This window comes from Trachypithecus francoisi, unplaced genomic scaffold, assembly GCF_009764315.1.
Source record: "Trachypithecus francoisi isolate TF-2019V2 unplaced genomic scaffold, Tfra_2.0 Lachesis_group7, whole genome shotgun sequence".
In the NCBI taxonomy this organism is placed as follows: domain Eukaryota; kingdom Metazoa; phylum Chordata; class Mammalia; order Primates; family Cercopithecidae; genus Trachypithecus; species Trachypithecus francoisi.
The window spans coordinates 26,038,303-26,052,599 of record NW_022681472.1 but is presented as its reverse complement, the minus strand read 5'-3'; the positions used below and the strand labels follow the sequence as shown (position 1 = coordinate 26,052,599).

General features: G+C 41.4%; 1 pseudogene; it reads left to right on the top strand.

Moving 5' to 3' along the window:
- LOC117079629 overlaps window positions 1–14,297 on the top strand; it is a 40,011-nt pseudogene continuing 25,714 nt past the window's right edge.

Below are 14,297 nucleotides of genomic sequence, written 5' to 3'. Positions count from 1 at the left end.
ATGAATCCCCAGTGGCTGGATGTGCTCACAAAGGCCTACAGCTCAGGAATGCCTGCAGCAGGGCACCTGAGAAAAGAGGACCCCAGACAGGGTGCCCTTTCCTCCTACTGCCCAGCAGGGTGGGCCCATGCTGAGTGCAGCGGCTGCTGCACCTGGAGACTGCCACAACCTGTGCGCCCGACCCAGGAGTTTTGATTGTTTCAATGGCCATGCCTTAGCTACTAATATAAGTCAGTTCTTGCCATTGAAAGTGACTTTAATGGCCTACAACTGTCTTTGCAAGCGATAGGACCTGCCTGAAATTACATCCTCAGGAAGGAAAAGATGCAGCCCACAGAGTAGGTTGGGAGGGACAATGAAACTAAAGTGACTTTGATCCCACCCTGTCAAACCCAATTCACTCAGTACAAAGGTTACAGGCAAGAACTGGAAGAAGAAAAAAGTAAAACAAAGGCGATGGCAAGTACTGTCACCAATACAGCTATGTACTGCCTTTATTCCAGACACTGTGCCAAGGCATGGACTATATAGGAATGAATAAGACAGGCACGATCCCTGCTTTCATGAAGCTTAAAGAATGGTGTAAAAGAAAAGTGACCATGTATAAAAATATTAAGACAACTTATAAGTGCCATCGCAGGAAAAGGCGGCGTGCTTATGAGAGAGCAGGAAGAACAGGACGTCAGGCCATTCTGGGAAAGTGGCATGTAAACAGAGAAGGCCTGGGTAAACACAACTTGGACAGGTGAAGAAGGGAGGCATTATTATCCACCCATGATAAAAGTGTGATTGGGCAGAGTAAGTTTTTGTCTCTTGAATCTAGTAAAAAGAATTGAGCTTGTGTTTATATGCCATTACTTTTTATTTCATTTTTTAGTAGTTTATTTTATTGTATTTTTAAAAATATGGATCAATGATGGACTGAAGACGAAATAGTCCCTCCCCACAGGTGGTCTGTGATGCACCATTCTGAGCCACTAAGTAGGCTTGGAAGCACATCATTCACAAGCACAGTGGCTAAACCCGACAGTTTCCTGAGGAGCCGAGGAATACTCCCAACAAGACAGAAGGGAGTTTGGTGCCACCCAGCAGCATTGCTCATGCAAAACACAGAGTTCTCTGTCTGTCTCTGTCGCCCAGGCTGAAGTGCAATGGTACTGCAACCTCGCCTCCTGGGCTCAAGTCAACCTCCCACCTCAGCCTCCCAAGTAGCTGGGACTATAGGCACATGCCACCCCACCTGGCTAACCTTTTTTTTTTTTTTTGATAGATAGGGTTTTGCCATGTTGCCTAGGATGGTCTTGAACTCATGAGCTCAAGTGATCTGCCCGCCTTGGTCTCCCAAAGTGCTGGAATTATAGTCATGAGCCACATCATGCCTGGCCAGAGACACAGAGTTCTTGAGCAGATTCTTGAGTAGTGCTTTCGATTTCTGTGAGCAGGAAGCACAGAAAAGGAGGCTGTGGAAAGCAGAGTATACTCCCCTGGAAAGTCAGGCAATAAACCCTTGTTCCAGAGTGGAGACTTGCGTTCACATGAAATCCATAAAGCGGTAAGCTGGCCAAACGGACGGCCTGAGTGCTACCTATGATGTCTTCACAGCCATGTGCCATGCCTGCTTCTTCTAACTTTAAGGGAGATAAAGAATCCTGAGCTTACATAGACACAAATCATGTGGCATAAATCTCCAAATGGCCATCTCTCATTAAATAATATCAGGGGCAGGGGCAGTGAATCACACCTGTAATCCCAGCATTTTGGGAGGCCAAGGCAGGAGGATTGCTTGAACCCAGGAGTTTAAGACAAGCCTGGGCACACAGCGAGACTTCATCCTACAAAAAAATTTAATAACTAGCCAGGCATGGTGGGACACCCCTGTAGTCCCAGCTACTCGAGAGGCTGCGGCAGGAGGATCACTTGAGCCTGGGAGGTCGAGGCTGCCATGAGCTCTGATTATGCCACTGCACTCCAGCCTGGCAACAGAGTGAGACCCTGTCTCAAAAATAAAATAAAATAAAAGCAGGGATTTTTGGTAAGGAGCCAACCCTCCAAAGTTACCACATTTACCTGCTTGGGTACTCCTACAGTGACTAAGAGATGGCAGGTCTGCTGTTGGCCTGATTTTTCCAGAGAGATGCCACAACATCCCCAGGTAGAATACTTCATCGCAACACACACGCTTCCCAAGGTCTGAGGGCACACTCAGTGAGCCCGCCCTTCCACACTCTGACTGAAACTGACGTGTCCTTAGTGTCCTTAGTGTACATTGTCATGTTTCCATTATTTGTATTCTCAGCTGTTCTCATATGTCTTTAGTTAGTGTCTTCCTTAGACTAAATTAGTTGGATTTTTGCAATCAGAAAAAAATACTTCCTGTATCTTTTCTTATTTTTCTACATGTCTGTTACATCCTGTACCCAGTGGGTTTTCAGTAAATGTTGACTACTCAAATTAATAAAATGATGTAAAGCAAACAGCATGCTCCTTTTTATTTTGCACTTTTGAAGTGCATTTATTTTCCTTGATGATTTATTCTTTTGTTCAAGGATCCATGAATTTGATTTAAACCTTTAGATATTAAAGACCACAGAAAAATAATACAAAATATAGTTGATTTGAATCTCCTGTGCTCTGATATTATGCCCACCCATAGATCTTGGCACATACATGTCAATAGGTAATTAGCTCAGATGAAATCCAAGCTACTCACCCACTTGAGGAAGCCTCAGTTGATTAGATTTCTTTATGGGGAATTAAGAAACTAAGACCTGAAGCACTTGTTCTTTTACATTCTCTTTTCTTTCTTTCCTTTTTTCCTTGAATTTCTTGAAAAATATCCAGAAAGTCTCAGTTGGAAACTAAATGTATTCTTTCTTGTAGCAGCAAAACTCAGTCACAATATTTCTCTAGCAAGCCCTTCTCCCCAGCTATGAATCTGGAGGGAAAAAGAGGGGGATGACCAGGCCAAAGGAGAGAGAGTGGAAGAGAGAAAAGCGCAGACTGTGGGAGCAAACTGCATGCACTCATGATCCCTTTGTCTCCATGCACTCATGCACTCATGATCCCTTTGTCTCCTTCTCTCCTGCCTCTACCCATCCCACCTCAATCTTTGCTTAGCCAAACTCACTTCCCTTCTCATAGAGAAAAGAAGGAAACTTGTTTGATTGAGGGTTGATTAGGTTAGGTTCTGAATTAGGGTCCCATTTTTAGCAATGTTACCCCATTGCCGCTGTTAGTGTCCCTACAAACTTAGCAAGTGGAGTCCAACGGTTCCTTGGAGAAAGACCCAGGAAAGTACAGATATAAGTGTCCGGTTGAATGATTTTTCACAAAGTGAACAAAACTGTGAGCCATCATTCGAATCAAGAATATCCTGGAAACTCTTCTCTTACTTCCTTCCAGTCACTAGCCTTTACAAGAGTAGCCACTTGCAAGAGCACAGATTAATTTTAAATGATTTTTAATTTTAGATGAATGGATTCATTCATATGCCTTAGTGTATATGTTCTTATGTGCAGCATTATTCTTGAAAGATTCATCCACACAGGAGGATGTAGCTGTAGTTTGCTCATTGTTATTGCTGAATAATATTCTACTTATTATTGATGCTCTTTTAGGTATTGTCTAGTTTAGGACTATCTCAAATGGGGCTGCCATGAACATTCATTGCGTGCATTTTGGCTAGCTTATATATGCATTTTTGTTCAGAATATACCTTGGGGTGGAATTACTAGGTCACAGAATATGCATATTTTTAGTTTTAGAAGATACTGTTAAACAACCTTACAAAGTGATTGTACCAATTTGCATTCTCACAAATCTAGCCTTTTAATAAGAGTTTTAAATTGTCATAATTGTTTTGACCACTGTCATGTGATTTTGTGGTTTTGTTTTGGTTCCTTTGCTGTTTTAAAATTCAGTTCTCTTTTCAGTATACAGAACTTTGTTTTCACTTGCCTTTTGCAATAATTTGGAGGGTAGAAAATCTGGTTTTAGTTTTACTAATGGTTACTGTAAAGTGATTTGCAACCATGAGGGGTCTGGTCCTACAGCAGACTTCTGCCTGGACATGCAGGTATGTCCATACATCCTCTGAAATCTAGGCAGAGGCTCCCAAGCCTCAACTCTTGCACTCTGTGCACCCTCAGGCTTAACATCACATGGAAGCCACCAAGGCTTATGGCTTGTACCCCTGGAGCAGCTGCCTGAGACATATCTGGGGCCCTGTTAGCCACAGCTAGAACAGGAGCAGCTGGGACACAAGTAGCAGTGTCCTGAGGTTGAACAGGGCAGCAGGGCCCTGGGTCTCGCCTACAAAACCATTCTTCCCTCCTAGGCTTCCAGGCATGTGATGAAAGGAGCTGCCATGAAGGTTTCTGAAGTGTCTTCAAGGCATTTCCCCCAATGTCTTGGTTACTAACATTCCACTCTTCTTTACTTATGCAAATGTCTGCAGGAAGCTTGAATTCCTCCCCAGAAAATGGGTTTGTGTTTTCTACCACATGGTCAAGCTGCAAATTTTCCAAACTGTTATGCTCTGCTTCCTTTTTAAATATAAATATAAGTTGCAGTTTCAGATTATTTCTTTGTTCATGCATAACAAAAGTGAGCTTGGCTCCAGTTCTCAATAAGTTTCTCATCCCCATCTGAGACCTCCTCAAGCTGGATTTCACTGTCTATATCACTATCAGCATTTTGGTCACAACAATGAACAAGTCTCTAGGAAGTTCCAAACTTTCCTTCATTTTCCTGTATTCTTCTGAGCTCTTCAAACCCTTTCAATCTCTGTCCATTATCCAGTTCCAAAGTTGCTTCCACATTTTCAGGTGTCTTTATAGCAATACCCTACTTCTCGATACCAATTTTCTGTTTCGGTCATCTCTCACATTGCTATAAAGAACTACCTAAGACTGGGTAATTTATGAAGAAAAGAGGTTTAATTAACTCACAGTTCCATAAGCTGTACAGGAAGCATGGCTTGGCAGGCCTCAGGAAACTCACAGTCATGGCAGAAGGCTAAGGGGAAGCAGGCACATCTTATGTGGTCAGAGAAGGAGAACTAGAGTGAAGGGGAAAGTGCTACACACTTTTAAATAACCAGACCTCTTGACAACTCACTCACTATCACAAGAACGGCAAGGGAGAAGTCTGCCCTCATGATCCAATCCTCCAACATTAGTGGTTACAATTCGACATGAGACTTGGGTGGGGACACAAATTGAAACTGTATTAAACACTAATAAAAATTCACATTAGAAAAAAATTAATCCTTTCCTAGCCTAAAAATAAAATTCCATAAAGCTATACTTAGAGGTGAACTTCTGGCCTTAAATGCTTTTATGATCAAGAAAAGAAGATACACTAATAAAATCACTACTTATAAAATTAAGATGTAAACATTAATAACTTTGCTTTAAATCACTATTAAACTGTTAAAAGTAAAATGGAGAAAAGATCCCATTTATAATAGTAAAACAATAAAAATAGAACCATATATTTTAAAATGTGCAGGGACTATACAAAGGAATTCTAAAATCATACGAGGACATTAAAATGTGAATATTCAGTTAATAGGATTGTTTTAAAAATGTGAATATATTGAGAGACGTATCATGCTTCTGAATGTAAAAACTGTAAAATGATCAATTCATCCCAAGTTAATTTCTGGATTTCATGTAAGTCTAGTCACATTGCTAATTAAAATTTTTAAATTGATAAGGTAACAAAACATTTGTCTTTAAGTATAAACTATGAAGACTATTTTTAAAAAATTAGAAAACTAGGAGTAATAAGGAAAGCGACAACCAGCAACTAAACATATCAGAGATTTCTACTTCCAGTAAGAGAGGATAATGGCAGACTAAGTGTCTCAGATAAACACTCTCCTGAAGGAAACTAGACAAACTAAACAAAATGTAATGATCCTCTGCTCTAAGATAGAGGACAGCTAACAAGAAAGTGAAGAATTCTTGGGCCATGATCCAGGGAAGTACAGTGGCCCAGGGAGGTAAACCAGGATAGTGTTGGTCATTCCAAAGGGGCTGCTGAGGCACTAGGAGGCTGATCTGTGCTTTCACAGTCTCTTGGGGCAGAGAAAACAGGAAAAGGAATTTAAGGTCCACTAAAGGGAACTCCAGTAAAGCCTCTTACTTTAGGTTGAGATTCTCAAGAGTTGCTTCTAAGGATTGTTGTTTTTTTTTTTTTTTTAGAGACAGACAGGGTCTTGCTCTGTTGTTTAGGCTGGAGTTCACTGCATAGCTCACTGCAGACTTGAACTGTTATCCTCAAATGATCCTCCCACCTCAGCCTCTTTTAGTACTAGGATTACAAGTGTGAGCCATTTTGTCTGAATTCAAGGAGAATTAAGAAACTGAAATACATGGGGCATAGGTGGGAACTACAGTTTAATTTCTAATCATCTGAGTTCCTCAGTTTGCTTGGTGCATGTGTCCCCAGGCACTACAAATGTAAATCCTCTCAGAAGGAAGAAATCGTTACCCAAGTTCTCTCAGTTATTTCTATAAACAATTTTGCAAGTATGTCTGGCACATAATAGAAAATAGCCATGCACATGAGGAGGTAAGACAATGTGAATACAACACAGCACAAACAAGGGAAAACATAAACATGTCCAGGAGCGGCAGCTCACGCCTATAATCCCAGAGTTTGGGAGGCCGTGGTGGGCGGATCGCTTGAGGTTAGGAGTTCAAGAACCGCCTGGCCAACATGTGAAACCCCATCTCTATTGAAAATACAGAAATTAGCAGGCGTGGTGGTGCATACCTGTAATTCCAGCTACCCAGAAGGCTGAGGCACAAGAATTGCTTGAACCTGGGAGGCAGCAGTTGCAGTGAGATGGTGCCACCGCACTACAACCTAAGTGAGAGAGTGAGACTGTCTCAAAAAAAAAAGAAAAATATTGACAGATCCACGAAGTTTTCAAATATTAGAGTTTCTAGTACAGACTTTAAAATAACCATGTGTACTTTCTTCAGAAAGATAAAAGGTTGAGAATTTTGGCAGAGATTTTAAAAAATGGAATTTAGAACTGAAAAACTCAATGACTGAAATTAAGGAGTCAATAGATTGAGTTTAACAGCAGATTAAAACAACTGAAGAGAAATTAGTGTCCTGGAAGATAGACTACAAGAAATCTCTAGAATGAGGTAGAAAGAGACAAGAAGATGGAAAACAAAGATGAGAAGGTAAGAGACACAGAGAATTCAGTAAGGACTAGCTTAACTGTAAAGTCCCAAAAGGAAAGAATAGGGAAAAGGGAGACAAACAATATTTCAATAGATAATTTCATTAGAAATCATTTAATATACATGAATTACACATTTAAGGACCTCTGAAAGTTCCAAACAGAATAGAAAAAAAGAAAAGGAAGGAAGAAGGAAGGAAGGAAGGAAGGAAGGAAGGAAGGAAGGAAGGAAGGAAGGAAGAGATCTATATTTAGGCGTATCACAGTGAAAAACAAGATAAATAAAACTTTAAAAAGAAGAAAAGAGAGATTGTCTTAAAATAAACCCCCCAGAAAGACAATTTAAATTCAAAGGAGCTACATTAAACTGACACTTGATTTCTCAGCAGAAATCATGGAAGTCAAAATATACTGGAATAATATCTTTAAGATTCTAAAAACACCAATCAACAAACTAACCATTTCAACCTAGAATTTCATATCCAACAAAAATATCCTTCAAGAATAAAGGTGAAACAAAGCATTTTTAAACAAGTCAAAATAGAAATTTGTATTACTAGAAATCCTGAAGCTTGTTTTGGGGCAACTAGGAAACAACTACAAAGAAAATGCAAGGTTGGAAATGCAGAAAAGGATGAAGCCCAATGAAGACAGTAGCTATGTGGGTAAACCTAAGTGAACATTTATGATATAAAACAATGATAGTAACATTGGTATTTAACATACAGGGGGAAAATACCTGACAACAATGACATCAAGGTTAGGCGAAGATTAATAGAAATATTGTAAGGTGCTTGCACTCCCTGGAAAGAGGCAAAGACACCAATTCGTATTAGACTTTGTAAAGTCAAAAAGGCAGGCTATACTCATTAGGGTAATTACCTAGAGACCTAGGGTATCACCAAAAGAATAATTAACAGGCATACAATTTCTGAGCTAATGGAGGGAGGAAATGAAATAGTGAAAAATCTTATCAATCTGAAAAAGGGCAAGAAAGGAATATAACATGGAGCAGGCAGAAAAAAGAGAGTGCATTTAATAAGAAGGTATAATTACACCCCCAAATATCACTAATTAATGAAATGTAAATGGGCAAAAGGCTAAGGCAAAGATTGTCAGACTGGATAGACAAGCGTATTTTTTTCTTTATATAATTTGATGTTACATTATTAGGTAAAGATAGATACATGCACATAAGCACATGCTCAACTTTCTGTGTTTACAACATAAAAATACAAAAACATAAAGTGAAAAGATGGAAAAAGCCAAAAACTTGTTCTCTGAAAATACTGGTATCTCCCTAGTGAGAATAATTTTTGAAAGAGAGAGGAGGCACAGATTACCAGTGTTAAGAATGAGAAAGGGAACATCACTACAGATCATTCAGATATTGAAAAGACAAGAGAAGGATATTATGGACAATTTTATGTCAATGCATTTGAAAATTTTGATGAAATGAACAAAGTCTTATAACAATAAATTTTATAAAATTGAGCACAGAAACAGACAATAAAGGACTCTTGATTTATGACAAAGGTGACACACAGAGAAATGGGAAAAGGATGATCTCTTCAATAAATAGAGCTGAGGCAATTTCCAAATACAAAAAACAACAAACTTGATTAGTACCTCAAACCAAAAAGAAAAATAAATTCCAAAATATTTATAGATATAAATGTGAATGCCGACAAAATAAACCTAGAAGATAATATTGACTATCCTCATAACCTCGAGGTAGGAAAAGATTTCTTAAATATATATAGAAATATACTTTAAAATGTAATATGTTTATATAGGATATATAACATATATTGTAATATACAAATTTATATTTAAATATATTTTCTTAAAATATATTTTAAAATATATTTCTTAAATAAATGTGAGATTTTAAGAACAATGTTAACCATAGAGGAAAGGATTGATAAATTGTATTTCATTAAAATCGCAAACTTCGGCCAGGTGCAGTGGCTCACGCCTGTAATCCCAGCACTTTGGGAGGCCAAGACGGGTGGATCACGAGGTCAGGAGATCGAGGTCAGTCAGACCATCCTGACTAATACGGTGAAACCCCGTCTCTACTAAAAACAGAAAAAATTAGCCGGGAGTGGTGGCGGGCGCCTATAGTCCCAGATACTCAGGAGGCTGAAGCAGGAGAATGGCGTGAACCCAGGAGGCAGAGCTTTCAGTGAGCCGAGATTGCACCACCGCACTCCAGTCTGGACAGAGCGAGACTCCATCTCAAAAAAAAAAAAAAAAAAAAATTGCAAACTTCTTTTCATCAAAATGACAAGAGAATAAGAGGACAAGTGATAGAATAAAGGAAATTATTTGCAATACATTTATCATATAAAGAACTTGTATTAATCAATACAGACAGACAACCCGGCAGCAAATGAACAAGACACTTCATAAAAATGATATCCCAGTGTCCAATAAATGTATATAAAAGTACTTTATTTCCTTATCAGAGAAATGCATACCAACATTTCAATGTTATTACAATTACAGTCTCACCAGAATGGCTAGAATTAAAAGGATTGGCAACACAAATGCAGAAAATGCTAGCAACTGGAACTTTTTTTCCCCTCCCCAGATGGAGTCTTGATCTGTCACCCAGACTGGAGTGCAGTGGTGCTATCTCAGTTCACTGCAACCTCCACCTCCCAGGTTCAAGCAATTCTCCTGCCTCAGCCTCCCGAGTAGCTGGGATTACAGGCGCTCGCCACCACGCCTGGCTAATTTTTGTATTTTTAGTAGAGATGGGGTTTCACCATTTAGGCCTGGCTGGTCTCGAACTCCTGACCTCATGATCTGCCCACTTCAGCCTCCCAAAGTGCTGGGATTACAGGCATGAGCCACCGCGCCTGTCAGCAACTGTAACTTTTGACGCAGGGTTTTTCTTCCCGGTCACTTTGCAAGCCGGGACCTCCGGCGGCGACGCCCCACCCGGGCGGTACTCAGCCACGCTGGCCGTGTCCCAGCTCACCTGTGTTATAGCTTTTACCCGCGTTCAGTAGTTCCTAAGCTCTTGTACCCGCGTTTGGTGGTTCCCAAGCACTTGTACCGGTGTTCGGCAGTTCCCAAGCTCTTGTACCACGCCTGAGAAGAATGAGGATACGTTGGACATTGAAGGGTGAGGAGGGCGGAGAAGAATTTTACTGAGCAAGGGAACAACTCTTAGCGGAGAGGGAACTCTGGGGGGTGGTCGCCCACCCCCTCAGTCGGGTGGTTTTCTCCTCCCTGCATGTCTGGGTCCCAAGCTTTTATGGGCTTAGAATAGGGGAGGGGTAGGTCATAGGTAGTATTGGAAAAGGCAAAGCTAGACCGGTTAAAAGGCATTATTTAGAAAAAATTAATCAGGAAAGAGCGGGGGCAAAAAGGAACAGAAGTTCTCAGCCTGGCGGGTTTCATCTGGGACCAGCAGTCCAGTCTTTTAGGCTTTAGGCTATTTTTGGCTGGAAGGTGGAGTTTCACCGAGGACCTGCCCCATTTGCCTGGGCGTTTAGCAGCCTCCAGCTGCTCTCACTTTCGTGTGCCATGGACGGGGTGATAAACTGAGATTGTAGTGGAATTGTAGTTCTTGGCAGTGACCAAGTCTAGGGAATGACCACTGAGGTAAGTGACTGAGGTAGGGAGATGACAAGGGGAGTTTAAGGTGCTGAGAGGCCTGGGTACTGAAGCCGTCATCAGCGTGTATATTAAAATCACCAGGAACAAAGGCAGGCGTGGTTTCGGAGAGACTTACAGCAAGCCAAAAACTAATATGATGGAGATGTGAGGGGCTCAGCTCAACTGACGACCGCATCAGTAGGTGTGTTAGACAGTGGATAGTATAGTCTGAGGACAGGAGGTGAAAGCTGGGGGAGCGCAGGGACTTTCTGGTCCACCACCACCTTCCTCTGTCTGACCAATACATCTCTCTGTTGGGTTTCTATGTTATCTTTTTCTTTTCTCTTTTAAAATATAATCACATTCTCATCTCATAGATTTCAATCATTGATTTACTTATTCCTTTTCCCAACCACTCTGTGAGAACACCACTTCTAATTTGATTTTGCGTTCCCAAGGCCTCGCTCATTGGAAGCACTCAAAGATTCTTTGTTGGACGTATGAATGAAGAACTTGTTAACTGCATCCGCAGAGTATACGTGGTTGGTTCAGCCGTGCGAGGTTCAGTGTTAAGCACAGTCCACTGGGAGGCAGTGTTGTGCAGTGAAAAGGTCTCAGCTTTGCGAGACAGAAGGCCGGATCTCCAACCTCAGTTCTGCCACCTTCTATCTGCCTGACCTTGGGCCACAGTTTCCTTAAGACACAGGCAAAATGGGAATACTGAGAAAGAGAGTCTTTTTCTCACAGGAGTACTGTGAAAATTAAAGATAATTTAGGTAGATTTAAGTACAATATCCAGTATATAATAGGTGTATTTATCATAGGGTAACTTGATTGCTTTCTTACATAATAATAAGCACAATTGCAGGTTAAGGCCTCCAAAGAAGTGTTTTTCATAATCACGCTGCAAATGATTCTCACTCTAAAATTGTCAGCCCAATTCTCACCTCTCTCAGAGGTCTTGTGGTTGGATGCTTGAAGCTCAGAGGTTCTCAGGGCTCCATGAGACTGGGGGCTCCACTGGGAATCAGGCAAGTCCAAGACTTGAGGGACTGGCCCTGGTTCAGCTGCATATGCATTAAATAGATTTTTATGCACTGGCCTGGGAAACAAGCCACCATCTATAGTTCTGTTTCTATGGGGAAAGGCTTTCTGTGTTCTAAACAACCAACTTACCAAGGAACTCCTGGAACACAACCTATGTGTTGATGGGGACTGACTGACTGCGTTTTCATGGCCGAGTCAGCCGCCCAAGCGACTGCAGTGTTGAGCTAATTATAATGAGTTCTCTACGGTGACTACTCTAGCCGTGGTCTCCACAATTGAAGTGGAATTTTGAAAAATTGGAGAAGGTTCTGCAAAAAACCACAAAGATGATTAAAGGACTGAAGGAAAACCTAGTCTGGTCTCTACAGTTTTAAGAGGACTGTAGAAACTACCCATGTAATAATAACTCTCGACTGAAAAAAACAAAGTATGCATGCCTGTAGTCCCAGTTACTCGGGAGGCTGAGGCACAAGAATCGGTTGAATCTGGTAGGCAGAGGTTGCAGTGAGCTGAGATCGCGCCACTGCACTCCAGCCTAGTGACAGAGCGAGACCCATCTCAAAAAAGAAAAAGAAAAAACAAAGTAGTTGATTCTGTATTGTGGCAAGTGTGTTTCTCACTTGCAAATTTACTATAAATTGGCAGAGAAGGGAGCCAGTGTTTGTTGGGCACCCACACCTGGGGATTAGATACTCTGCAGGACCTTTACATACAATATTTGTACTTACTCTCATAGCTACCCTGCCAGATAAGACATACTAATAATTATCCCTGTTTTACAGATGAGGAAACTGAGATTCTGTGAGATTAAGTATTTTTTTGAAAATCTTAAAACTAATAACATGGACCATAGATTCAAACCTAGGCCAGATTAATTTCAAAGCCTCTCTAATCAATTTTCCACATGCAGCCGGAATGATCTTTCTGAAACATAAACCTGAGAGGGTCCTTCCCCTGCATAAACACTTCCATGGCTTCACTATGCTCCTGGGATGAAATCCAAGCCTAACATGACCAATGCGACCCCAGGTGTTCTGCCTCCCACATAGCAGCCCTGGCTCCTACTGTCATCCACTCCCACTCTGCCCTGATGATAGCATCTATATTCAGAGATCTTTCCACTTCTTCATTTCCCCATATGCCTCCAGCCTCCAAGCCTTACACACATAGCTCCACCTGCCTTCCTGCTCCGTCTCCTGTTGGCAGACATTCTCCCACTCACCCTGTGCATCTCAGCTTGCACATGCCTTCTAGGTACAGGCTTATCAGCCCTTCTTCTGGGTCTCAGGGCATGCCACATTTCCCGTATAACAGCATTCATCACTTGGAATTGGTTCAGCCTTACACACCCCTCAACACACACACACACACACACACACACACTCCTCACTCAAGAATTATTTGTTAAAGAAATGTTGAATGGTGGACTAATGAAATGTTGTGTGGTGGCTCACGCCTGTAATCCCAGCACTTTGGGAGGCCAAGGTGGGAGGATCACCTAAGGTCAGGAGTTCGAGACCAGCCTGGGCAACGTGGTGAAACCCCGTCTTTACTAAAAATGGAAAAATTAGCCAGGTGTGGTGGTGCATGTCTGTAATCCCGGCTACTCAGGAGGCTGAGGCAGGAGAATTGTTTGAACCCAGGAGGCAGAGATTACAGTGAGCCAAGATCGTGCCACTGTGCACTCTGTGCTCTCCAGCCTGGGCAAAAGAGTGAGACTCCATCTCAAAAAAACAAAAAAGTTGAATGATTATATCACAAGGTATTTTTACAAGCAATAGTTAAAAGACTGACACTTACAAAACATTTACCTTTTTAAAAAAGAGGAGCTGAGGTTATCCTGATCACCAACAAGTAGCTCTTGTTTCCTAATATGTTCTCTTGAGAAGAAGGAAAGGAACACAGCTGTCCATAGGATGCTGGGAGTTGTGCAAAACGTTAGTTTATCATGCACATCAAGTGTGTCCCACAGTGAACATCATCCACTGCCATCCTGGTCACAGCAGAAAGGAGACTGCCAGCCTTCCCTCTCTTTACTTCAGGAAGGAGCCAGACAATCTACTGCATTCAAAAGAACATTGAACTTTGCAAAGTCCTCCAAAGAAAAATCTCCAACCCTATCTGGTGTCAAACAACCCTAGCATCAGGAAATTCTTCCTTTTGTTTAACTTTAATGAGCCCATTCTTTTTGTGTCCTTGGCAACAGAGGGAAAAAACAGTCATCATCCTCCACGCAATGGCTCTTCTGAAGTTAAAGTCCAATGCTGGCACTTCTTAATTCACCTCTGATGCATCTCCTCTCTAGGCTAAATAATCCTCGGTCCTTTAGCCCTTGTTTGCTGGTCACAGGATAACTATTCTGCTTTAACTCTGAACTCTCCACATTCTCTCAATTCCCGTTAAACTATGGAGCCGGGAGCCAGCCCCAGCTCTC